Here is a 27,472-nt window from a genome sequence, read left to right as displayed (position 1 = left end):
AAATTTGGCTATGGTTTGCACTAGTCACACTTCTTTGGGTGACAAAATTCTTGCTGCTCAGATCCATGCTCCTCCTGAGAAACCTTGTGACCGCTGCTTTGTTCCTGAGTGTATCTATATTGCCATGCTCCAGATAAGCCAATCTCCCAAAGCTGCTGAATCAACTCTTTTGGGCCATTTCCCAACAATTCTGGTGGCCTAGTCTATGTGCTGGTGTAGCCACCTTAGTAGCTGCTTGTTCCATGTGTGCTTAGAGTAATACACCATGACACCTTCCAATGGGCCTCCTACAACCCATACCAAATGGAAAGAGGCCTTGGACCCATCTGTCTATGGATTTCATTGTGGAGTTACCCAACTCTCAGGACAACAGAGTTATCCTCATGGTGGTTGACTGGTTCTCGAAAATGTCTCATTGTACTCCACAACAGAAGTTGCCCACATCTAAGGAACTGGCTTCCATTTTTGCTCGGAAAGTCTTTCGCTTACATGGGCTACCTAAGGTGATCTTCTTGGACAGGGCAAATCAGTTTGTGTCCCAGTTCTGGCAAGCCTTTTGTGCAAAGTTGGGTTTGGTGTTTGGTTCAGACAAGAATGTGAGATTCTTATGGTCAGTAAGAATGAGAACCGGCACAATGGTACCTTTGAGGAGAAGTTTCCATTATTTAGGGCTAAAATGATTGCCAACAGCTCTCTGTCACCAATCTCGTAATTGCACTCCGCAGGTGACAATTTCTTAGAAAAGTATCCACAAGGATGCATAGCACTCTCAGGAGGTAGGACATTGAGACAGAAGGGTGTCAACACCAGTCTCAGAAGCAACCTCAAGAATAAAAAAGGTAATGTATGATCAGGATGTGCCAACACAGGAGCATTAAAGAAGACAGCATTGAGACTCTCAAAGGCCTTAACAGACTCTGGAGACCAGCTTTGTGGAATTTAACCTGTTCACAAATCGAATTCACACTTCTCCGGTTTACAATAGAGATCATCCTCTTAGTTTCTGAAGCACACGACAGACATCCGTGTGGTGGCTCTCCAGGGACTTGGAAAATATAAGAATATCATTGAGATAAACCACCACACATAACTGCAACAAACCTCGCAGGAATTTGTTAATAAATTCCTGGAAAACTGCTGATGTGTTACAAAGACCAAAAGGCATTATGAGGTACTCATAATGGCCTCTTATGGTATTAAAATGCAGTTTTCCACTCGTCAACCTCCTTAATCCTCACAAGTAGGGCTGCAACTAACGATTATTTTCATAATCGATTAATCGGCCGATTATTTTTTCGATTAATCGATTAATCGGATAAAAAAAAAGTGGGGGGGGGGAGAAATATATATATGTATATATATATATATATATATATATATATATATATATATATATATATATATATATACGCACGCGTGCACACACACATTCCTCCCCTCTCACATGGTGTCACTGCCCCACCTCCTCTCAGTGCTCCCCCCCCCCTCCGGTGTCTCGGGTTTTCTCACCCCTTCATGGTGACAGCGGCTCCTCCTCGGTGTGCCGGGGTGGTGTGGGGCGGAGTCTCAGTCCGGACCCGCCACACGTGACTCGGCCGACTCCTCCAAATGGAGCGAAGGGCACCCCGAAGCCGGGAGATGGATGCACGCATGTGCAGAGCCCAACCTCCAATCACAGCAGCGCTGGAAAGCGGGGATGTGTGGGGACAGAGGAAGAGGACGGGGGATGTGCAGGGACAGAGGAAGAGGACGGGGGATGTGTGGGGGCAGAGGAAGAGGACGGGGGATGTGCGGGGGCAGAGGAAGAGGACGGGGGATGTGCGGGGGCAGAAGAAGAGGACGGGGAATGTGCGGGGGCAGAAGAAGAGGACGGGGGATGTGCGGGGGCAGAAGAAGAGGACGGGGGATGTGCGGGGGCAGAAGAAGAGGACAGGGGATGTGCGGGGGCAGAAGAAGAGGACGGGGGATGTGCGGGGACAGAAGAAGAGGACAGGGGATGTGCGGGGACAGAAGAAGAGGACAGGGGATGTGCGGGAACAGAAGAAGAGGACAGGGGATGTGTGGGGACAGAAGAAGAGGACGGGGGATGTGCGGGGACAGAAGAAGTCAGGACTTTTTAGGAAAGTTGGAGGGAAGATGTGAAGTCTCTGAGGGCTGAACTTTATTCAATCTGCTACTTGACAAGGCAGGCTGTATGGAAAGGGTTAATGTTAGAGTAATCCCCCTTCCCCCATACACAGACCCCAGCAATGTGAGGACTGAGGAACTCATCCTGCACCGTACAACAACACTGACAGACAGCAGGGAGAACTGACCGGTAGTCCAGCCATGGGGGATGTGCGGGGACAGAAGAACTCCGTGACTCCTCCAGAATTCATTCACTTGGGCTGACAAGCTGAACGCCGCGCTGGGGGTGACGTCAGCATGCAGCTCGCCGCCGCCGGGTGTACCAAGATGGCCGCCAGCTCCGAAGCTAGGCCGAAGCTGCGGTCTTTCCTAAGGCCGCGGCCCGCTCCGCGGATCACATGGTGCGGACCAACTAATCGATAATGAAAATCGTTGACAACGATTTTCATTATCAATTATTATCGATAATATCGATTAATCGTTTCAGCCCTACTCACAAGATTGTATGCCCCTCAAATCAAGCTTCGTGGTGCTCAAATAACTATAACCAACGGAATAGGATAGGCATTCTTAATCGTGAAATGATTGAGACCCCTATAATCAATACAAGGTCCCAGTTCACCACACTCCTTCACAAAGAAGAAACCAGCATCAGCAGGAGACAAGGATTTGCAGATGAAACCTCGAGAAAGTGCATCTGCAACATACTCCTCCAAGACCGATAAAGGGTAAACACCGCCACGAGGGGGTATCACACCAGGTTGAAGGCCAATTGCGCAATCATATGGCTGGTGTGGAGGCAAATTACCAGCTTGACCTTTGTCAAAGACATAGCTAAAATCACTGTACTCCTCCGGCAGGGAGGAGAGTGAAGAGGTGCACAGGACTTTGGCTACCTTCTGGAAGCATGTCTCACTGCATTGTGGTGACCAGGAGAGAACCTCAGCATGGAGCCAATCAAAAGAGGGGTTGTGCCTCTGTAACCAAGGATAACCAATAACCAGCGGAAACTTAGGTGAGGAAATAACTTGAAATTTGATTATCTCATGGTGAAGAGCCCCTACAGTCAGACAACAGAACATCTTATAAGTCACATGGGCAGGCTGTAGAGGTCTTCCCTCAATAGCTTCAATTTCAAGTGGCGTGTCACGCAGCTGCAGTGGAATCAAATCTTTTGATAAAAAGGCAGCATCAATGAACAGGCCTGCAGTCCCAGAGTCAATTACAGTCTGTATCTCGACGGATGCCTCAGCCCAAGAAAAGGTGACCAAAACCAGGGGCTTATCCTTCTGGATAACTGGGGATAAAACAATGCCACCTAAGGTCTGTCCATGACAGGACCTCAATGTTCGGGTGTTCCCTGGATGGGTAGGACAAGAATTCAAAAAGTGACCTACCTGGCCACAATAAAAGCTCAATCTCTCCCTCCTCCTAAAGGTTCTCTCATCTGCAGAGAGATGCATGAAACCCAAGTGCATGGGTTCACTTTCACTTACCAACTCTGTACCAGGAAGCATGGAAGGTGAGGGAGGCATGGCTGGGACTGCAAAACTCTGAGGAAAACGTACAGGAGGCTTCCGCAAGTGCTCCTTAAAAGTGACTCTCTCTGAGTCTGGCGTCAATGAGGATGGCAAACGTGATCAACTTCTCCAGCTCAGTGGGTATATCTCGGGCTGCTATCTCATCCTTGATGGAATGAGAAAGACCGTGAGAAAAAGTTGCCACGAGGGCCTCATTGTTCCAAGCAACCTCTGCAGTTATTGTACTCTGATGGACATGAGGCACTTGGCAGCAGAAGCGGAGCATTGCGGGAACGTCAAATACCCTTTTAAAAGGAGGCCACAAACACAGGGTAATGAAGACAACAGGTTTTTGTGACTCCCATAGGAGGGTTAGCCCAGGCCAAGGCTCTCTCAGAAAGCAAAGATATCAGGAACCCTACTTTGCTTCTGTCCATGGGAAACGCTTAGGGCAGTGTCTCGACGTACATCTCAACTTGGTTGAGAAACCCTCTGCACTGAAAAGGATTGCCCCCAAATCGCTGGGGAAGCGGGGCGGAACCAGACATACTCAAGGCGGGTACCTGCACAGAGATTGGCACAGGTTGTACCAGAGCAGCCACAGTGGGGATTCCAGGTGAGCCGTATGACTCAGGAGCATTTGTAACGCCATGGCAAACTGATCCATGCGGTGATCTTGCTCATTCAAACTGGAAAAAAATATAACAAAGTGGATTGACTGTATCTTTTGAATTCATGGCCTTCACCTACTGTCAGAAACCATTAAGTCAGACTGAGTCAGAAGTACAGTTAAATCACACTTTAATAATAAAAGTAAAAAGAACAAACGTGTCAAATATAGCCAAAGTTCAGTAACCAGAATGGATAGTCAGCCAAGCCACAAGTCAGGGATCAATGTAGTGGAACAGCAAGCAGGATCTGGAGCCAGAATGGAATGTCAGAAAAGCAAGTCTTTAAACAGGAAGGCAGGAGACTGTCTCTGATGTTGACCAAGACGAAGGCAGAGATCCACAGGGCTGAACGGCTTAAAGTGGAAGTAAAATCCCCTAACGTTTTCAGCCAAGGAAGCTGCCATCTTTGCCTCTGTTTAATCTTCAACTGCTATGGTGCTGCACATGTGATTCGTTATGACACCAGCCGTTTGATAGTTTGGCTGAGAGCACAGCCAATGTGCAGTTAGCATTCCTGGCATGCCTTTTTTTTTTTAACTGTTTAAATCAATGGGTTTACTTCCACTTTAAGTAGGTAGGACTGATGAGCAGGAAATCATCAACAGCTAAGAAGCTGTGGAGAGAGATAGGAGCTTACAATTAGTCGACAGCTGAGCGACCAGCTCTGAGAAGGAAGGGCTGAGCCCAGCCCTGACAGACAGTGGGAGGTATGTACAGGAGAGGAGTGTGGAGGGTATGACAGAGGGCGGTAAGTACAGGAGAGGAGTGTGGAGGGTATGACAGTGGGCGGTATGTACAGGAGGGGGGTGTGGAGGGTACGACAGTGGGCAACAAGTATATTGCCCACAATGACCGGGTGCTCTGCTTTTCTCGAGCCGACGTAAGCAAGACCCTGTTCGGAATCATCCAATGGAAGGCTACTGGCCCTGATGACATACCTAAACGTGTGCCGAGAGACTGTCTGTACATCTGACAGATGTCCTTGCAGAGATATTTAACATTTCGCTTAGCCTGGCGGTTGTCCCTACGTGTCTTAAATCCACCATCATAATTCCAGTGCCAAAGAAGACACCTGTGTCCTGTTTGAATGACTATCGTCCCATAGCACTAACTCCAATAACGATGACGTGCTTTGAGAGGTTAATCATCAATTAATCACATTAAGTCCAGTCTTCCAAACACACTGGACCCATATCAGTTTGCATACCGTCCAAACCATTCCACGGACGATGGGGTATCCTCTACCCTACACTTGGCGCTTACCCACTTAGAACAGAAAGACTCTGATGTTAGAATGCTGTTCATTGACTTTAGCTCAGCATTTAATACAATAATTCCTCAGAAACGTATCACTAAATTGAACTCGCCGGGCCTCAACCTGCCCCTCTGTAATTGGATCGTGGACTTTTTAACCAGAAGACCTCAGTCAGTCTGTGTTGGCTGCAGAACCTCGAGCACTACCACACTGAGCACGGGTGCCCCACAGAGATGTGTGCTCAGCCCACTGCTCTTCACACTGCTGACCCACCACTGTACTGCCAAGTTCATCTCCAACCATATCATCAAGTTTTCAGATGACACAACTGTGGAAGGTCTCATCGGCAACAATGATGAAATACTCTACAGAGAGGAAGTGGCACAACTGGTTAAATGGTGAAGTACAAAACAACCCGCCCCTTAATGTAAGCAAAACAAAAAAGGAGGTTTTGATGGATTTCAGGAGAAATTCTGTTGATCGCCCCCCACTGGCCATCGACAGCTTGACTGTGGAGAGAGTAAGCAGTACCAAATTCCTGGGAGGGCACATCTCAGAGGATATTACCTGGACAACCAACATCACGTCACTAACCAAGAAGGCTCAACAGCGCCTATGTTTTCTCCACCGCCTTAAAAAATCCAGTCTCCCCCCACCCATACTTACTACATTTTATAGGGGAACCATTGGAAGCGTGCTGACCAGCTGCATCATTATCTGGTACGGGAACTGCAGTTCTGCTGACCGCAAGACCCTGCAGTGGCTACTGAAGACGGGTGAAAAGATCATCGGGGTCTCTCTCCCCTCCATCCTGGACATTTTCCTCACCGTGTTTTTATTCTTTGTACATCTAGTTATAATTATGTTTAATTTTTTTGTAGCACCATGGCCCTGTGAGATATGATATTTTGTTCTACTGTATGTTCTTACGTGTAGTGGAATAACAAATCTTGACTTGACTTGAGCAGGAGAGGATTGTGTAGGATATACGACAGTGGGCAGTATTTATAAGCGAAGAGTGTGAAGGGTATGACAGTGGGCAATATGAACAGGAGAAAAGGGTGGAGGGTATGACAGTGGGCAGTATGTACAGGAGAGGAGTGTGGAGGGTATGACAGTGGGTGGCATGTAAAGGAGAGGAGTGTGGAGGGTATGACAGTGGGTGGTATGTAAAGGAGAGGAGTGTGGAGGGTATGACAGTGGACAGTATGTAAAGGAGAGGAGTGTGGAGGGTATGACAGTGGGCGGTATGTAAAGGAGAGGAGTGTGGAGGGTATGACAGTGGGTGGTATGTAAAGGAGAGGAGTGTGGAGGGTATGACAGTGGGTGGTATGTAAAGGAGAGGAGTGTGGAGGGTATGACAGTGGGCGGTATGTACCGGAGAGGAGTGTGGAGGGTATGACAGTGGGCGGTATGTAAAGGAGAGGAGTGTGGAGAGTATGACAGTGGACAGTATGTAAAGGAGAGGAGTGTGGAGGGTATGACTGTAGGGAAATTCAGCTTCTAGGACCACCCAGGTAGGTTCAGGTAATGCAGGAAGACTTCCGTAGACCCCCAGGCCTGGAGATATCAATAATGTGACACAGGAGACAGGTTTGCATTCCTTCACTTTAAAGTTATCTCCTTACACAAGGTAAAAGTTGCACATTTATGCAAGTCTAGGGATAACAAGGGAGGAGTTTCTGTAGTATTACACGTATACAGAAGAAGTAGCTTCAGTCAATATGTTACTTATTAGCTGGAGCCATAAGACAAAATTCACATAATTTTTACTACAACATATATGTATTCCTGAACAGATGTCGTTATCTTATCTAAAACAAACACAAGCCTGAGCGAGGGCAAACTCCACACTCTTCATAAATATGTAAAAATAACCACGAGAACATTTCTATAGATAATAGTATAAACATGTGTGAGTTTCAACTTCAACTCATTATTTGAATTTAAGAGTTTTCATAGTACAACATAAAATCTTGAACACAATGGAGTCCATCTCGCTATCGTTCTTTACAGTTCCCCTCTTTATAGGACTCGCTACCTTCCACAGTTATGTCATCTTTTCTTCTATCATAATACATACCGAGATAAACTCTATTTGCAGGTTCAGGGGGTTCGGGATCAGGATCAGGGGGTTCGGGATCAGGATCAGGGGGTTCGGGATCGGGATCAGGATCAGGGGGTTCGGGATCAGGATCAGGGGGTTTGGGATCGGTATCAGGATCAGAGGGTTCGGGATCAGGATCAGGGGGTTCGGGATCGGGATCAGGATCAGGGGGTTCGGGTTTGCGATCAGGATCAGGGCGATCGGCATCAGGATCAGGGGGTTCGGGATCAGGATCAGGGGGTTCAGGATCGGGATCAGGGGGTTCGGGATCGGGATCAGGATCAGGATCAGGGGGTTCGGGATCAGGATCAGGGGGTTCGGGATCGGGATCAGGATCAGGGGGTTCGGGATCAGGATCAGGGGGTTCGGGATCAGGATCAGGATCAGGGGGTTTGGGATCAGGATCAGGGGGTTCGGGATCGGGATCAGGATCAGGGGGTTCTGGATCAGGATCAGGGGGTTTGGGATCAGGATCAGGGGGTTCGGGATCAGGATCAGGGGGTTGGGGATCGGGATCAGGATCAGGGGGTTCGGGATCAGGATCAGGGGGTTCGGGATCGGGATCAGGATCAGGGGGTTCGGGATCAGGATCAGGGGGTTTGGGATGCCTTAACAATTCTGCACATTATAAGCTTAAAGCAGACATATAGGAACAAAACAAAAAGAATAATCATAGTTAGGCCCCTTTCACACATGCGGATGATATGTCCGTATTTCATCCATCCGTTTGCGGATGAAATACGGACATCCATTCATCCCTATGGGATAGCGGGTGTCTGCGGATGAGCATCCGCAGACACCCGCTATTGTCCGCCTCCGCAAATGTCCGATTCTGCAGACGGAGGAAAATCCTATTTTTCTGTCCGTCTGCAGAGCGGATCGGATGAACACGGACACACGGTCCGTGCTCGTCCGATCCCCATAGAGGAGAGCGGAGAGCTGACAGGGCGGTCCCCGCACAGTGTGCGGAGACCGCCCTGTCCGCAGCCGGCTCAGCGGGGACAACGGAGAGATCCCCGCTGAGCGAGCGGATCATCACGGGGCGGATCATTACTGATCCGCCCCGTGTGAAAGGGGCCTTATAGTTATGGCAGCACTTTACCCATGTAATGCCCCGTACACACGACCAGACTTTTCAACATCAAAGGTCTGACGGAATGATTCCGGCGGACCATTCGATCGTGTGTGGGGCTGCAGCGGACTTTTGATTTGCAAAAGTCTGACAGACTTTAGAAATGGAACATGCTTCAAATTTTTTCGACAGAACTCTGCCGGACCCAGTTCCTACCGAGAAATCTGCTCGTGTGTGTGCTGGTCTGATGGACAAAAACCGACAAGAGGGCAGCTATTGGCTGCTGGCTATGAACTTCCTTATTCTAGTCCAGTCGTACTTTGGTGTGATTGTGTGTGGCCAAGTCCGTTCATTCGGAAAGTCCGTCAGAACTCCGTCGAAAGTCTGTCAGACTTAATCCCTCGAAAAGTCCGGTCGTTTGTACGTGGCATAAGTATTCCTATTCCAGAACTTCGGTTTGGAAAAGGATCCCGTGTCTTAGCAATGTTTCCAGCTTCATCTTGTAATTTTCTTCCTTCTTTCCGGTGTTGTGCGATTATATCCTAGTAATCCGGTACCTCAATACTTGTGTTATGAAACCAGGTACAACACTCGTAATCTTCTGTGTTTTCACATATCCCTGTTAACCCCTTCCCGCCAAGCGTACGCAGATCTGTGTACTCGGCTTCCGGGGGGTATACCGGGATGATGCCGCACCTGCAAGCATCATCCCGGTACCGTTTTTTTTTTAGCGGACGATTGGCTATCCAGGCATAACAACCGATGTGGCTAAAAGCCGCTCAGCTGATATGCCGGAGGAGCGGGAGGGGACGTCCCCCCCTCCCGCCGCTGTTACCGGTGCTCCTGCTCGATCGGGAGCACCGATTCCACTTCCGACGCCTCCGGCTGCTGGGGAGGAACTGGAACCGTAATCAGCGTCATTCCAGTCTCCTCATCGTAAACACGGAAGCGACGTCATGACGTCACTTCCCGTTTACTCGGCTGCCAATGGCGCCAGTTTTAAAAATATATACGGTATTCAGAATCACCATTTTCAGCGATCTGAATACATTGAAGTGTAAAGGAGGGGTGGGGGGTATTTTAGACCCCCGATCCCTCCATAAAGAGTACCTGTCACCACCTATTACTGTCACAAGGGATGTTTACATTCCTTGTGACAGCAATAAAAAGTGATCAATTTTTTTTTTTTTTTTTTTTTTAAACAATTTAGTCATTTTAAAATAAATAAAAAAAATTTTTTAAAGCGCCCACCGTCCCCACGAACTCGCAAAGCAAAGAAAACGCATACGGAAGTCGCGCCCGCGTATGTAAACGGTGTTCAAATCACACATGTGAGGTATCGCCGCGATAGTCAGAATGAGAGTAATAATTCTAGCACTAGACCTCCTCTGTAAACGCTAACCTGGTAACCATAAAAAAAATTTTTTAAAGCGTCGCCTATTGAGATTTTTAGGTACCGTACTTTGTCGTCAATCTACAAGTGCGCGCGATTATAAAGTGTGACATGTTTGGTATCTATTTACTCGGCATAACATTATCTTTCACATTACGCAAAAAAATTGGGCTAATTTTACTGTTTTTTTTTTTTAATTCATGAAAGTGTCCCTTTTCCCAAAAAGTTGCGTTTAGAACACCGCTGCGCAAATACCGTGTGACATAAAAAATATTGCAACAATCACCGTTTTATTCTCTAGAGTCTCTGCTAAAAAAAAAATATACATAATGTTTGGGGGTTCCAAGTAATTTTCTAGCAAACAAATATGGATTTTAATTTGTAAACACCAAATTCCAAAAATAGGCTTAGTCATGAAAGGGTTAAAGCAGCACTCATGCTTTCTATGGCTCTATAACTCGTGTAGTTCTAATTGTTTTCTAATTGCCCTCCTAGTTTCTAGATTTAAATTTAGTAATATCCTCAGAATTCTTTCCGATTACTTCATCGATGATTCCAGTGTAATTATTCAACCTTTTCATTAAGTCTTTTCCCCACCCAGTCCATGAAGGGGAACCAAGCCCACGCCGTATCATTTTCAAGAAATAACTCCCCTTTTATTGCGGTGTTGGGGGGGTACCTAGGATCCATGCTAGCTTCAAGGTGGTGTCTTCCCTTGCCATCTCCTACTACGCCCATAATGGGGACTAGGGCTGCAAGATAACACCATCCTTGGGGTTCAGTGGGGATCCAGGGGTGACAGATTTTTCCCACAACAAATATAAATACTGTTTCCTAGAGCTAAGGATCGTTTGTTGAATATTGTCATCATTTCATCGGAAAGACTGGAAAAGGTTAACCACTTCAATACCGGGGGGGGGGGGGGGGCACTTATACACCTTCCTGCCCAGACCAATTTTGAGCTTTCAGCGCTGTCGCACTTTGAATGACAATTGCGCGGTCATACAACATTGTACCCAAGTACATTTTTATCATTTTTTTAAAACAAATAGAGATTTCTTTTGGTGGTATTTGATCACCTCTACAGTTTTTATTTTTTGCGCTACAAATAAAATAATACCGAAAATTTTGAAAAAAAAATATGTTTTTTTTGTTTTAGTTTCAAAACTTTGTAAATAAGTACGTTTTCTCCTTCACTGATGGGCACTGATGGGGCTACACTGATGGGCACCAATGAAGTGGCACTGATGGGCACCAATGAAGTGGCACTGATGGGCACCAATGAAGTGGCACTGATGGGCACCAATGAAGTGGCACTGATGGACACTGATAGGTGGCACTGATTAAACAGAGATTTCACCGCTCCAAGACAAAACCACTGACAGGCTGCTAGCTCTCCAAATGGATGGGGGTTCCAGGTGCAGGCTGATTGCATAAACCAAATGTGTAGAAACAGAACGAAACTCTGGATAGCTGCATTCCGGATTGTGTAAAAATTTGATGCCTTTATTTCTTCAAAATGCAAGTGCAAAACTCCGTTGAACAAAACATCACAGCAAAAAGGGAACAAAAAAGGATTTTTGAATAAAATAGCTAACGCGTTTCACGCTACAAACAGCGCTTACTCATAGCTAGCTTGTTTGTCATTCAGAACATAAGCTAGCTATGAGTAAGCGCTGTTTGTAGCATGAAACGCGTTAGCTATTTTATTCAAAAATCCTTTTTCGTTCCCTTTTTGCTGTGACGTTTTGTTCAATGGAGTTTTGCACTTGCATTTTGAAGAAATAAAGGCATCAAATTTTTACACAATCCAGAATGCAGCTATCCAGAGTTTCGTTCTGTTTCTACACAGGTGGCACTGATTGGCATGGATGGGCGACACTGATGGGCATGGATGGCACTGATAGGTGGCACGGATGGGCACTGATAGGTGGCTCGGATGGGCACTGATAGGAGGCACGGATGGGCACTGATAGGCGGCACGGATGGGCACTGATAGGCGTCATTGTATTGTTATCCTGTACTAATGGATGGCAATCAGTGCCAAACAATAATACATGCCAATCAGTGATGCCCATTGTGGGCTCTGATTGGCATCCATTATGGGCACTGATTGGCATCCATTGTGGCACTGACTGGCATCCCTGGTGGTCTAGGGAGGACTCCCTTTTACTGGGCATCCCTGGTGGTCTGGTGGCGTCCCTGGTGGTCCAGTGTGGGCATCCTCGGGGGGGCTGTGCTGATAATCGATCAGCACAGACCCCCTCTTGTCAGAGGAGCAGCCGATCGGCTCTCCTCTACTCTCATCTGACAGACGCGAGTGAGGAAAAGTCGATCACCGGCTCTTTCTATTTACACTGTGATCAGCCGTGATTGGACACGGCTGATCATGTGGTAAAGAGTCTCCGTCGGAGACTCTTTACCTAGATCGTAGTTGCCGGGTGTCAGACTGACACCCCGCAACAACGATCGCCGCGATGTGAGCCCCCGGGGGCACGTAGCGGCTCATAATCCTGATCACGTCATATGACGTCCGGTCAGGATTATACAACCACTTTGCCACCGTCAATTGCCTATAGGGCGGGCGGCAAGTGGTTAAACTCGACAATCATTTTCCTTCTGTGGAACTGGAGTGAAGAAAGTTTATCAGAGTTTATCAGAGTTTATCAGAGTGGGGTTCAGAGAGGGGTTCAGAGTGGGGTTCAGAGAGGGGTTCAGAGTGGGGTTCAGAGTGGGGTTCAGAGTGGGGTTTTAGGGCGGGATCTGAAGTGTGAAAGAAAAGGACTTTCAATTGATGTCATTGAAAAAAAAAGTGAATTTTTATCTTGTTGGGAAACTTCGGCTCCGTTTGTGGAGTTTCCCCCCAACCTAAAAACCCCAGTCTGGGAAATGACTTCTACCAAGAATTGGAAAGTAAGGGGATTATTAGAAAGCGCTCGTGTGACATTTGTGAGGACGGCAGGAGGAGTGACATTAAAGGAGGGGGGTGAAGTTTAGAGGTTCGGCCATTAAGGGGATCCTCGCAGTGCTGGGATGGAGTTTACTATCCAACATTCTTCAAATCCAGATTTCTGGGCAGAGATAGATTTACACTTCAATAATAACATTTTATCGGTAAAACTTTCTGAGTATTCATTTCTCTTGTGTCTATCATGTGTATTATTCATATTATTCTGTTGTGGTGGGTGGTATGTAAAGGAGAGGAGTGTGGGGGTATGACAGTGGGCGGTATGTAAAGGAGAGGAGTGTGGAGGGTATGACAGTGGGCGGTATGTAAAGGAGAGGAGTGTGGAGGGTATGACAGCGGGCGGTATATACAGGAGAGGAGTGTGGGGGGTATGACAGTGGGCAGTATATACAGGAGAGGAGTGTGGGGGGTATGACAGTGGGCGGTATGTAAAGGAGAGGAGTGTGGAGGGTATGACAGTGGGCGTTATGTAAAGGAGAGGAGTGTGGAGGGTATGACAGTGGGCGGTATGTACAGGAGAGGAGTGTGGAGGGTATGACAGTGGGTGGTATGTACAGGAGAGGAGTGTGGAGGGTATGACAGTGGGTGGTATGTAAAGGAGAGGAGTGTGGGGGTATGACAGTGGGCGGTATGTACAGGAGAGGAGTGTGGAGGGTATGACAGTGGGCGGTATGTAAAGGAGAGGAGTGTGGAGGGTATGACAGTGGGCGGTATGTAAAGGAGAGGAGTGTGGAGGGTATGACAGCGGGCAGTATATACAGGAGAGGAGTGTGGGGGGTATGACAGTGGGCGGTATGTAAAGGAGAGGAGTGTGGAGGGTATGACAGTGGGCGGTATGTAAAGGAGAGGAGTGTGGAGGGTATGACAGTGGGCGGTATGTACAGGAGAGGAGTGTGGAGGGTATGACAGTGGGAAGTATGTAAAGGAGAGGAGTGTGGAGGGTATGACAGTGGGAATTATGTAAAGGAGAGGAGTGTGGAGGGTATGACAGTGGGAAGTATGTAAAGGAGAGGAGTGTGGAGGGTATGACAGTGGGCGATATGTAGAGAAAAGGAGTGTGGAGAGTATGACAGCGGGCAGTATATACAGGAGAGGAGTGTGGGGGGTATGACAGCGGGCAGTATATACAGGAGAGGAGTGTGGGGGGTATGACAGCGGGCAGTATATACAGGAGAGGAGTGTGGGGGGTATGACAGTGGGCAGTATATACAGGAGAGGAGTGTGGGGGGTATGACAGTGGGCAGTATATACAGGAGAGGAGTGTGGGGGGTATGACAGTGGACGGTATGTACAGGAGAGGAGTGTGGAGGGTATGACAGTGGGAAGTATGTACAGGAGAGGAGTGTGGAGGGTATGACAGTGGGTGGTATGTACAGGAGAGGAGTGTGGAGGGTATGACAGTGGGCAGTATGTATAGGAGAGGAGTGTGAAGGGTGGATGATGTGTGCAGCAGAGAAGTGCAGATTGTCATACTCTCCACCCTCCACCTCTAGAACATGGGTCTTCAAACTACGGCCCTCCAGTTGTTCGGGAACTACAATTCCCATCATGTCGAGCCATGTCTGTGAATGTCGGAGTTTTGCAATGCCTCATGGGATGTGTAGTTTCCCAACAGCTGGAGGGCCGTAGTTTGAGGATCCCTGCTCTAGAATCACAAGTGCAGCCAATACAATGACGCCAGGAAGGAGTAAGAACATTCTGATTAAACTGCCAGGTCCTCCCCTCCCCCAAATAAAATCTACTCTTGGAATTCCAGGACCCCCAGCGGGTTCTTCTTCTTTCCCACTTATTCTGTCTCTGACACAAGTCCCAGATCAGTAAAAAAGTTCCCTCAACATGTAGAGAGTTTGGTGACCTTCTTGTTAGGGGGACAGACAGAGACAAAGTGTAAAAGTACAATCCACATACATATATACAGTATATACACCCAGATGATTCATCACAAGGAGGAGGAGCCGGTCACAGATGATTGATATGTCTATAGCAGGGACAGGAGCCCTGTACTATGAATAGGACATCCACACGACTTACCTGTGTGGTCTGACGTGGAGAAAATCCGATGTTGGTGGCCGTGTGTTTAAGATGGAGACCGAGAAGCTGTTCAACCTTCTGGAACCAGATCTAAAATGGCTGAAAACAGATATAAAAAAAAAAAAAAAAGGGGTGTAACCCATTTATTACGTCCTCAGTCTGGTATTTCCTGTATTTGTCTCACTAAAATAACGGAACTGATTAATACAGAGGGGCGCAGTATGGAGAGTGGACACTAGGTGGTGCTGCTCCACATAGCTAAAAAAAAAATAAAAAAAAGCAAAAAAGGAAAAGAAAATAAAAAAAAGCAGAAAAGCAAAAAAGGAAAATAAAATATAAAAAAAGCAGAAAAGCAAAAAAAAAAAGGAAAACAAAATAAAAAAAAGCAGAAAAGCAAACAAGGAAAATAAAATAAAAAATAAATAAAATAAAAAAAGCAGAAAAGGAAAAAAGGAAAATAAAATAAAAAAAAAGCAGAAAAGCAAAAAAGGAAAATAAGAAAATAAAAAAAGCAGAAAAGCAAAAAAGGAAAATAAAATAAAAAATAAATAAAATAAAAAAAAGCAGAAAAGGAAAAAAGGAAAATAAAATAAAAAAAGCAAAAAAGGAAAATAAGAAAATAAAAAAAGCAGAAAAGCAAAAAAGGAAAATAAAATAAAAAATAAATAAAATAAAAAAAGCAGAAAAGCAAAATAAAGAAATAAAATAAAAAAATAAATAGAATAAAAAAAGCAGAAAAGCAAAAAAGGAAAATGAAATAAAATAAAAAAGCAGAAAAGCAAAAAAGGAAAATAATAAAATAAGAAAAAAAGTAGAAAAGCAAAAAACGAAAATAAAATAAAAAAATTAATAAAATAAAAAAAGCAGAAAAGCAAAAAAGGAAAATAAAATAAAAAAATAAATAAAAAAAAAGCAGAAAAGCAAAAAAGGAAAATAAGGGAATAAAAAAATAAAATAAAAAAAAGCAGAAAAGCAAAAAAAGAAAATAAGAAAATAAATAAAACAATAAATAAAATAAAAGTAAAAAAGTGTGAAAAGATCACAATAAAAGTACAAAGCACATTCCCAGCCAGGAATCCATGCTGTCCATACTTAGCTGTTGGGGAACAACCAAAACAGAAATATTATGGTGACAAAATAGTAAACAATTTAAATGATTTAATAACAAAATAAATTAGAAAAATAATTGGACTGGGAGATCGGGGCAGCCGATGCAAATGGCAAAAATTGGCATTGATAAGCACTGTATGCGACCCGTACATTGCCACTAGGGAAGTGAGACTACATAACACATAACTGAGATGACTGGGTGAGACTGGCTCCTTCCCATAGATCTGAAGGATACGTACTTCCACACACCTATAGCCCCCCCACACTTTCCAATGTTTTTGGCGATTGCGGTAGGTCAACTCCATTATTAATTCATTCGCCCGCCATTCAGGATAACACTTTGGCCCCAGGGACTTTTCCAAGGTTGTGTTGGCTCTAATCACCGAGTTGAGGAAACATGGACTTCGTATACACAAAGTCTGGACAATATCTCATCAGTAAACACGTAATGATTATTCAGCAGTTCCAAATTCCATCTAGATACAGATTGATACGTATACAGGTAAGAAAAAGCACAAACAATTTAAGTAGAACTCTAAATCATTATTTCAACCCTATCAATCTGTTGCTGAACTAGGACAGAAATCAGCTTCTGAATGCTCACGAGTAGGGATGAGCCGAACACCCCCCCCCTCCCGGATCGCACCAGAATCTGCGAATGGACCAAAAATTTGCGCGAACTTTAGAACCCCATTAAAGTCTATGGGACTCGAACATTCAAAATCAAAAGTGCTAATTTTAAAAGGCTAATATGCAATTTATTGTCCTAAAAAGTGTTTGGGGCCCCGGGTCCTGCCCCAGGGGACATGGATCAGTGTAAAAAAGAAAAAATTTTTTTTTAAAAAAAGGTAGTTTTTTCGGAGCACTGATTTTAATGACGCTTAAAGTGAAAAAAGAAAAAAAAAGTGAAATATTCCTTTAAATATGGTGCCTGGGGGGTGTCTGTAGTATGCCTGTGAAGTGCCACGTGTTTCCCGTGTTTAGAACAGTCCCTGCACAAAATGACATTTCTAAAGGAAAAAAAAGTCATTTAAAACTGCTTGCGGTGTTAACCACTTAAGGACCGCCGCATGCCAATGTACGTCATCAAAATGGCATGTACAGGCACAAGCACATATATGTACATGCTTGCCTTTCAGTGGATGGTGGGTCCGATTCGCTTTAGGAGCGATCCGGGATGAGGGGATGGCCGTTGGTTTCTGGCCATCCCCTCTCGATCGCTCCTGGCGAATGAGAAGCTTCCCCCGCTGTGTATAGTAAACACAGGCAGGGAGGAAGTGATGTCATTCTCCTCAGGGCGGTCTTTTTGACCGGACTACGAGGAGAAGTGAAAGTAAGTGCACCAAACACTACACTGACATGTAGGCACACAAACCCCCCCGATCCCACCGCCCCCCTCCCCCCAGTCACAGTGTCACTGATTGCAGTGATCATTTATTTACTGATCACTGCATTTAGTGTCAGTTGTGACAGTAAAAAGTGTCAGGGCAGTTAGTGTTAGGTCCAGGGTAGCCCCCTACCACCCCCAATAAAGGTTTAACCCCCTGATTGCCCCTAGAGTTAACCCTTTCACCCCCTTTTGCCAGTTTCACTAAGCGATCATTTTTCTGATCGCTGCATTAGTGTCGCTAAATAGCTAGTTATTTTTTTTTAGGTTCACCGCCAGGTTTTTATAGCGCTAGGTACCCCAATATACTACCCAATAATGGTTTTAACCCCCTGATTGCCCTAGTTAACCCTTTCACCAGTGATCACCGTATAAGTGTCACTGGTGACGCTGGTTAGCCAGTTAGTTATTTAGGTTCCCCGTCAGGTTTTTATATAGCGCCAGGGACCCCCATATACTACCTAATAAAGATTTGAACCCCCTGATTGCCCCTAGTTAACCCTTTCACCAGTGATCACCGTATAAGTGTTACGGGTGACTCTGGTTAGTTAGTTTGCTTTTTATAGCATCAGGGCACCCGCCATTTATTACCCAATAAAGGTTTAACCCCCTGATCACCCGGCGGGTGATATCAATTAGGTTTTAGGGTCAGGGTCTGCGTCGCCCCAGGCAGCACTAGGTTAGTGCCAGTACCGCTAACACCCACGCGCAAAGCATAAACCTCCCGTAGTGGTATAGTATCCGAACAGATCAATATCTGATCTGATCAGATCTATACTAGCGTCCCCAGCAGTTTAGGGTTCCAAAAAAACGCATTGTTAGCGGGATCAGCCCAGATACCTGCTAGCACCTGCGTTTTGCCCCTCCGCCCAGCCCACCCAAGTGCAGTATCGATCGTTCACTGTCACTTACAAAACACAAAACACATAACTGCAGCGATCGCAGAGTCAGGCCTGATCCCTGCCATCGCTAACAGGTTTTTTTGGTAGCATTTTATATTTAAATCCGGAAGGCAGTGCTTGGTTTTCAGGGTCCCGTACGTGGCTAGGCTCCCAAAAAGTCCCCCACATGTGGTATCCCCGTACTCGGGAGAAGCAGCAGAATTTATTTTGGGGTGTAATTTGACTTCTGCCCATAGCATGTGTGAGCAATATATCATTTAGTGACAACTTTGTGCAAAAAAAAAAAATTGTAATATTCCTGCAACTTGTGGCAAAATATAAAATATTTTATGCACTCAACATGCCTCTCAGTAAATAGCTTGGGGTGTCTACTTTCCAAAATGGGGTCATTTGGGGGGGGGGGGTTGTGCTATTTTGGCATTTTATGGCCTTTAAAACTGTGATAGGTAGTGAGGAGTGAAATCAAAAATTTGCACCCTTAGAAATCCTGAAGGTGGTGATTGGTTTTCGGGGTGCCGTGCGCGACTAGACTCCCAAAAAGTCCCACACATGTGGTATCCCCATACTCGGGAGAAGTAGCGGAATATATTTTGGGGTGCAATTCCACATATAACCATGGCATGTGTGAGCAATATATCATTTAGTGACAACTTTTTGTAAAAAAAAAAAAATTTTTTTTTTTTTTTGTCATTATTCAATCCCTTAGGACAAAAAAAATATATATTCAATGGGCTCAACATACCCATCAGCAATTTCCTTGGGGTGTCTACTTTCCAAAATGGGGTCATTTGGGGGGGGTTTGTACTGCCCTGCCATTTTAGCACCTCAAGAAATGAGATCGGCAGTCATAAATTAAAAGCTGTGTAAATTCCAGAAAATGTACTCTAGTTTGTAGACGTTATAACTTTTGCGCAAACCAAAAAATATACGCTTATTGACATTTTTTTTACTAAAGACATGTGGCTAAATACATTTTGCCCTCAATGTATGACTAAAATTTAGTTTATTCGATTTTTCTTATAACAAAAAGAAGAAAATATCTTTTTTTTCAAAATTTTCGCTCTTTTTCCATTTATATCGCAAAAAAAAAAATCGCAGAGGCAATCAAATACCATCAAAAGAAAGCTCTATTTGTGGGAAGAAAAGGACGCAAATTTCGTTTGGGTGCAATATTGCATGACCGCGCAATTACCAGTTAAATCAGCGCAGTGCGAAATTGCAAAAAGACCTCTGGTCCTTAAGGTGTTTATTGGTCCGGAGCTGAAGTGGTTAAATTTAGTTCAGTGTAAATACTGTTTTCCTACAATTCCTACAAATGAAGGAACTTTATATTGATGTAGAACATGGTTAAAGTTGTAACTTTTGTTGGTAAATAAACATCATTAAATCACATTTTTGTTTGCTTACAATTACAAAAAAAACACTTCATACTTTCAATAAATATATTTAGTAATGATTTCTGTTATGTGGTTTTACTGTTATTACATGGAATTGTGGCATTATGAGAGATAAAACATTTTTTATAGTGTTTTATGCCGTTTAAAGAACATCTCAGGTTACGACTCTAACCTATGTTCCCTGAGAGCAGGGAATGAGACACTACATCATATGACGCTTTAGGGAATGCCTCAGGTGTCTGAAATCAAATATCAACTCACGGCAATCATTTTGACCGGCAACAGCCCGTGAATCATCATTGTGAATGATTAACGCACAACCTGGATGTATATAAGGGTGCCTTCAAAACATGACAATATCCTTTCGTCTGAAAGGACTGTTTGGTATGATATACCTACACCGCCATGCTAAGGGGGTGCATGCCCAATGGCAGTGACAACTGTCAGAACCAGCAATTCAAATGAACGCTAGAACCACTCACCCTCGGGTCAAACTTGGCTGTCAGTGACAGTACTCCCTATGGTCATAGCCCAAGTTATATGATACCACTGAAAACATCCACAAACATGGTTAAATTGAAGGTGTACCTGGGCCTGTTCAAGGGCCTAGGACCACAACTTCAATCTTAGAAGTGGTTCCATCTAGGGAATGTGGCTAGGGGACTTTAGACTATTGGACCACTACCTGACTATTCAGGGGAACATGCCACCTGAAATGCCACTAGACAGGCCTGACCTGGTGTCACTACACAAGACAGTATGGCCACTTCCTTTCTACCCAGAGACAGAGCCTCTGGACACTTGCCTTTAGGTAAGGCATCCAACCTGAGGGACTACGAAGCTGGCAGTGAACCACTTGGCCTAGCGCTCAGAGACAGGATAACCTGGAGAGTGTTACTCAGTACAGTGCTTTACAACCCTTGCCAGTGAGGGGAGTTTCTCTACCCGATCCATGGATCTACCCAGTGTTTGTGTTTCAAAACACTAAGAAGGCCTGTGAGGGCCTAAGGACTGATCTAACTGGGAGGCCTTTGACAGACTGACCAGGCTCAGGAGACCAAATACTCATAGTGACCCTCAGTGAAGGGAGCATAAGATCTACCTGGTAGACAACCAGGCTGTAGCAGGATAAAAAGTTTCCAGGAGGGAACCCGTAGCAGAGAATAAAACTTGAGCAGAGACAGGGCACAAGCTCACCTTAGGAAGCTGCCTGATAAGGACTGCTAAACTGATAGTAGCGGCCATTAGCTTTCAAAACTCAGCACCACTGTGAAACTACTCTCAGGGAGGCCTGGAGTAGGGTTGACACATCATCCCTTTAATTCAGGACACATATGACTTACACAGGTTCTGAGGCTGATGTGATGCAGTTAAGGCACCAAGTGAGTTTAATTATCACCTTAATCAGCCACAGAAACTGTGTAATTAATGTGTGTCCTTGATTGAAGGGATGATGTGGCAACCCTAGCCTGGAGAGGCCCACTAACTGACGATGACAGTATGTGGGAGCTAACCTTTAAAGAGGCCTGGTGAGGCCTAGTCCCTGACAACCACAGTATGTGGGAGCTCACCTTCAGGGAGGCCTGGTGAAGCCTACTACCTGATAACCACGATAAGTGTGAGTTAACCTACAGAGAGGCCTATAACCTGTCACCAGATAACCACCTTAAGTGGAATCAAAGTATGTTGGAACTCAACTCCAAGGAGGCCCGGTGAAGCCTACTACCTGACAACCATGGCATAAGGGGGCTTACTTTCAGGGAGGCGTGAAGTGGCCTACTACCTGAAAAGCAAGTGGAAACACACAGTTTGTGGGAGCTCATCTACAGGGAGGCTGAGAAAGGACAACTACCTGACAACCACCATATGTGGTAGCACACCTCCAGGGAGGCTTGGAGAGTCCTACTACCTAATAGCCATCCTAAGTTCACAGTATGTATAGGCTCACTTGCAGGGAGGCCTGATGAGGCCTACCAACTGACAACAAAAGTAAATGGGAGCACACCTACAGGGAGACCTGGAGAGGCCTACTACCTGATATTCATCCTAAGTTCATAGTATGTGGGGGCTCACTTCCAGTGAGGCCTAGTGAGGCCTACTACCTGACAACCACGACACATTCAGGGAGGCCTAGATAGGCCTACAACCGGATAACCACCATACTTGGAAATTCAAAGTATGCAGGATTGCTTCAAGGGAGGCCTGGTGAGGCCTACTACATGACAAACAAAATATGTGGGAGCTCACCCTTAGAGAGGCCTACTACCTGACAATAAACTCACCTTAGGGGATGTACAACTTATTTTTCAGGGAGGCCTGGTGAAGCCTGATAACTTTCAACCACATTTTATGGGAGCTCTCCTTCAGAGAGGCCTCATGAGACCTACTATCTGACAGCCAAGACACGTGGGAGCTCAAATTCAGGGAAGCCTAGTGAGGCCCATTACCTGATGACCACATGATGTGGGAGCTCAACTTCAGTGAGGCCTGGAAAGGTCCTCCACCTGACATCCACAATGTTTGGGAGCTCACCTTTCAGGGAGGCCTCTATAGGCCTACTAGCTAATAGCGAGTGAGACTGGCAGTCCAGTTGACTGTGTTTGAGGCTTTGCTTTTAAAAAGCGGGAATTCAACTTCAGGGAGGCCTATGAGGCTGCCACCTAGTATCCACAGTATGTGGGAATTCACTCTCAAGGAGGCCTAGTGAGGCCTACTACCTGACCACCACAAAATGTAGGAGCCCACCTTCAGGGAGGGCTGAAGAGGCCTACTACCTGAAAACAGTCTAACAGCTGGATGCTGCGAGCCCTAGATCTGGACTACTTACAGTCCAAAAGTGGCCTGCTAAGGCCCGCCAGACTGGGCTATATGGTGACTCCTTCTGGGGACACGCCTAACAGGGAGGCCTGGTAGGGCCTACTAGCTGATAATGAGTTGATTCTGCTACTTTAACGAACACTGCTGTAAGCATACTAATTAAAAAATTGTTCTATAGTTTTATCCTAGTGTATGTTCCACAATGTTGGGACCCACCTTCGAGAAGGCCTACTGCCCATCAGTGAGTATACTGCCTGAACTACCAGGGCCAACCACCGAAGGTGAGCTGACCTAGGATCCCTATTGGGGGCTACCCACTCAAGGAGACCAGCTGGGGCCTGCTACCTAACCATGCAGCCTTCGTGGCAGAAAACTACAGTGCTTACAGCATCCTGGTACCTAATCACATTGCCAAAGGCAGTGTACTCAGCAAGAAAGCAATACCCTTATAGCAGGGGAGTACAACATACGCCACTCTGCCTAGTGGAGGCCCCATTTTAAGGGCCTACCTACTACATGCATGGGCATCAGCTCATGGCAATGCTCTGGCTTCAATGGAGCAGAGTTCAAGAACCATAAGGAAATGTAGTTTAGAACTCCCCGCTCGACTGGAGCCATTGTGGTGTGAGGTAGATAAATACAGAGCTGAAAATGGAGTACTAAAAAATAGTTAACAGGGGAGTAACAACCATATGCCCCTTAAAAGTTAGACAGGGAGCGGGCCTGCAAGTGGCTCCAAAGGGTGACAGGGATTTGTCCTGCTCCCAGCCTAGGGGAGAGGGGGGGGGGGGGGTTTGAAATTGCAAGCCAACTGACTTCAACCCAAAGTTCAAGCGGTTTAGCTTAACGGGCTGAGTGGAGCAAGCTCTAGAGGCCCAATCATATGCTAACTCTGTTCGGCAGGGTCTGGCAAACTATCACCTCACAGAGTGAAAGATGGCCTAACCCTGCCTGAAGGATCATACCTCAACTACCACTCTGCATTACTCTATCACCCCTGAATGCAGTGAAAGGGGCAGGCCTTGGCCAACAACTCCCATTTATGGGAGGAGGCTGTAATCTAGGGGAGGAAGCCTAACACACATAAGAATGTGGCAGCTATGCTTAGCACTAACTCTAGCATAGCCTAGGCCAGCTACAGAGGCAGCCCGGGTGAGGGCCAGCCTACAAGCATAGATCTACCTGAGGGCTCGGAGGAGCCACAGCCAACTTTATTGGGGGGCTGTAAAACCACTCAACCTACTGAGCTCCCTACTGAGCTCATGGGAGCCAAGTACTCAGGATACCAATGTCAACAAACCGATAGGTCGGACATAAGATCTATCTGAAACACCAGCATCAGTCTAAACCTCACAGCAAAAAAATCTTTTTTTTTTGGAGAAAGAACAACTACTCTACCCCAGGGTGGCTAATAGCCCGAGAAGCTAACACAGTAATGAGTAGTGGCACACCTCGCATACTTCTCAGAATATGTTATGACAAGAAGGCCATCACATACTCATAAAGGAAGCCCAATTTTGTTTTGACGTTCTAGACACCTAACAGGGGGGGCTTCAGGGCCCTGAAGTCTGAAAACGTTCTTTACCTTATTCCTCCTTGTTATAGATGACCCCCTAGATCTACACAGGTAATTAAATCTATAGAGAAATACATGTCAGTGGTAGTTGGACACACAGATATTCTTAAAAGACCAATCAGCTCACCTGCGGCATGCAGAGTGAAGACTCACTAGACAGGTCTTGTGATCGTGGGGTCCACCTTACATGCCGAAAGAGGCTCTCTCACTAGCCAAGCCGAGGTGGGCCATCGGACATTGTTCTTCTTTAGGCATAAGACTAGCCTCAGGCCTGAGGAAAGAAGCGCCTGGGGAGTCGCAGAAGAGAGGAGAGGGCTGATATATAATGACGCCCTCAGGGGAGATGATCCAAGACCAATACAATGTGCGTTTTGTGCTGGATTACCTACCTCCGATCCTTCTTCTCGTTGGATGCTTGCCTTCGCTGTGTCTTACTCCTCCATGGAGGGGGCACAGAAGAGGCGATAGTGGACCTCTGGTCCTGTCTACGGTCCCCGGACCGAGAGTGACCAGGTCCTCCCGCCTGCCTGGGCTTGGACTCGGATCCCAGCGTTATGCATGTTTTGAATGCAGTTGAGCGCACCTTTGCCTCCTTAAACTTACCAACCACCGCCTCCATGGAGGTGCGAAAATTCTAGACGACGAAACTGGTGAATCAAGGATAAAAGATTATTCTTTCTCCCCGATATCAGCCATGTTAAGCCACAGATGCCTCTCAGTGGCCAACATCATCGCCATCGAACCAACCGATCGTGGCAACAGTCTGTTTTGTGGCCCAGAGAGGCAGGTGCAGCTCGGTGACCACTTCAGGGGACAGCTCCGCCCTGTTTGAGATCCCCCATCGGGTCACCCTAGTAAGCAGGCAGCACCGCCATCATGTGGAGAGCAACTCCAGACTGACCCTATGCCGTGTATGCTCTGCCATTCAGAAAGGCTGTTGTCTTTAGCGCTCGGGATGGCGGGGTTAGAGCCCTCAGTGCCGATACCCACCTAGACAACAGGTAGTTAGCAAATGTATCATCAATTGGTGGTATTGACACACACCCAGGCTTCCCAATCCTCTCAACATCAATGAAATTACCTTTTATAAGATTTCTTATGTTCATAACTGTGGAAAAGCATCATAACAGTTAATTAAATGATCCATTCTTACAAATCGTATTTTGTAATGTGTTGATTATAGATAGTACTTGGCTGGCCAGAGTATATTTCTGTATAGTTAAAAGATTAAACTTTAAATTGGCCTCATACTTGATGTTGGTGTCAAGTGCAGCATCAGGACTTCCCAGAGGAGAACAATTAGATGTACAGTAAAAACAAAATGAGTAAACATTATTGTTGGACCACAACACTGTGCGATTGAACATTGTTAAAGGAATTGCAATGTCATATTTTGTTCTACAGTCTAAGATATCAAAATGCTACGTTGAACGAAGGCTTTACCTTGGATGAAGAAGACTCAACCTCCACCAGATCCTTGGCCTCATACTCGATGCCGGTGTCAAGTGCAGCATCAGGACTTCGCAGAGGAGAACACTTAGATGCAGAGTGGAAGGAAAATGAGTAAACATTGTTGTTGGACCACATCACTGTGCGATTGAACAATGTTAAAGGATTAGTTCACCTCAAAATTAATATTTATATATAATTTACTCACCCCAATGCCATCCAAGATATCCATGTCTTTCTTTCGTCAGTGGAAGAGAAATTAGGTTTTTGTTGGAAAACATTTCTGGATGTTTCTCCACAGAATGGACTTCAATGGCTACCATCATTTTGCTGGCAGGATTGATTCAGTTTCAGGTGCATGTCTCTGAAGAGCTTTAATGATCCCAGCTGAGGTTTAGGTGTTTATCTAGCCAAACGATCCCTTATTTAAAAAAAATAAAATAATAATTTATATACTTTATAAGCGCAATTATTTGTGAGCCTGTATACCAAGCACCGAGGAAATACGTCATCGCTGAAAGGTCACGCTTGAATTCCTGGCGAAAGTGCCCATATGTGGAAGTACCTTTGTAAACAGTGGGGAGGTACTTCCGCAAGCTCAGGCGCCATCGAGAGTGACCTTTCAGTGATGACGTAGTTCCCTGTGCTTTCTATACTGGCTCAAGATGAATATTTGCACTCATAAAGTATATAATAATTTTTTCTTTTTAGAAAATGACTAATCGTTTAGCTAGATGAGCCTGTAATCCTCAACTGGGATGGTTGAAGCTCTTCAAAGACATTTGAAACTGCATAAATTCTGCCTGAAAAATGATGGTAACCATTGAAGTCCATTCTGTGTTGAAACATCCATAAATGTTTTCCTACAAAAAAGTAATTTCAATTTGAACTTATTTTGTCTTTATTGGTGAACTCAATAAAAATATTAAACAAGAAAAACTTAATTTCTCTTCCACGGAGGAAAGAAAGACATGGATATCCTGGATGGCATTGGGGTGAGTAAATTATCATGAAATTTTCATTTTGTGGTGAACTAATTCTTTAAAGGAATTGCAATGTCATATTGTTTTCTTCCATCTCAGACATCAAAATTGAACAAAGGCTTTACCTTGAATGAAGAAGATTCAACCTCCGCCAGATCCTTGTCCTCATACTCGATGTTGGTGTCAAGTGCAGCATCAGGACTTCCCAGAGGAGAACACTTAGATGCACAGAAAAAACAAAATGAGTAAACATTATTGTTGGACCACAACACTGTGCGATCGAACAATGTTAAAGAAATTGCAATGTCATATTTTGTTCTTCAGTCTAAGATATCAAAATGCTACGTTGAACGAAGGCTTTACCTTGGATGAAGAAGACTCAACCTCCACCAGATCCTTGGCCTCATACTCGATGTTGGTGTCAAGTGCAGCATCAGGACTTCCCAGAGGAGAACTCTTATAAGCACAGTAAAAATAAAATGAGTAAACATTGTGGTTGGAACACAACACTGTGCGATCAAACAATGTTAAAGGAATTGCAATGTAGAAGGCTTAGATATACAGCGGAAACACAAATAAAAACTAAAATTATTAGGGCACAACACCCGACATGCACAGAAATCTTTTAAGTGGAATTTATATAGTATAATATAATATTACACTCAGGGCCGGTGCTACCACTAGGCGGAGTAGGTACTACCACCTAG

The 27,472-nt window shown here is 45.4% G+C and overlaps 1 protein-coding gene and 1 long non-coding RNA gene across 2 annotated transcripts in view; both read right to left on the bottom strand.

Annotated features, from left to right (window-relative positions):
• The window catches only part of LOC143956783 (uncharacterized), a 312,193-nt gene extending 296,959 nt beyond the window's left edge, over positions 1–15,234 (bottom strand). The window contains 1 exon segment of the mRNA XM_077466960.1: positions 15,145–15,234. The gene's annotated coding sequence lies outside the window, so the exon portion shown is untranslated.
• A 10,530-nt stretch (positions 15,235–25,764) lies between these two features.
• LOC143956707 (uncharacterized) lies at positions 25,765–27,224 on the bottom strand. Its single transcript, XR_013269976.1, has 3 exons — positions 27,129–27,224; positions 26,891–26,983; positions 25,765–25,869 (listed from the first exon to the last, which is right to left on the bottom strand). It is a non-coding gene; the product is annotated as an uncharacterized LOC143956707 (long non-coding RNA).
• Between the last annotated feature and the right edge of the window lie 248 nt (positions 27,225–27,472).

The sequence above is a fragment of the Lithobates pipiens genome, unplaced genomic scaffold, assembly GCF_037356315.1.
Source record: "Lithobates pipiens isolate NorthernLeopardFrog02 unplaced genomic scaffold, aLitPip1_a1.2 Scaffold_41, whole genome shotgun sequence".
Taxonomy (NCBI): Eukaryota; Metazoa; Chordata; class Amphibia; order Anura; family Ranidae; genus Lithobates; species Lithobates pipiens.
Note: the sequence above shows the minus strand (reverse complement) of the source record. Positions and strands in the feature narration are given on the sequence as shown.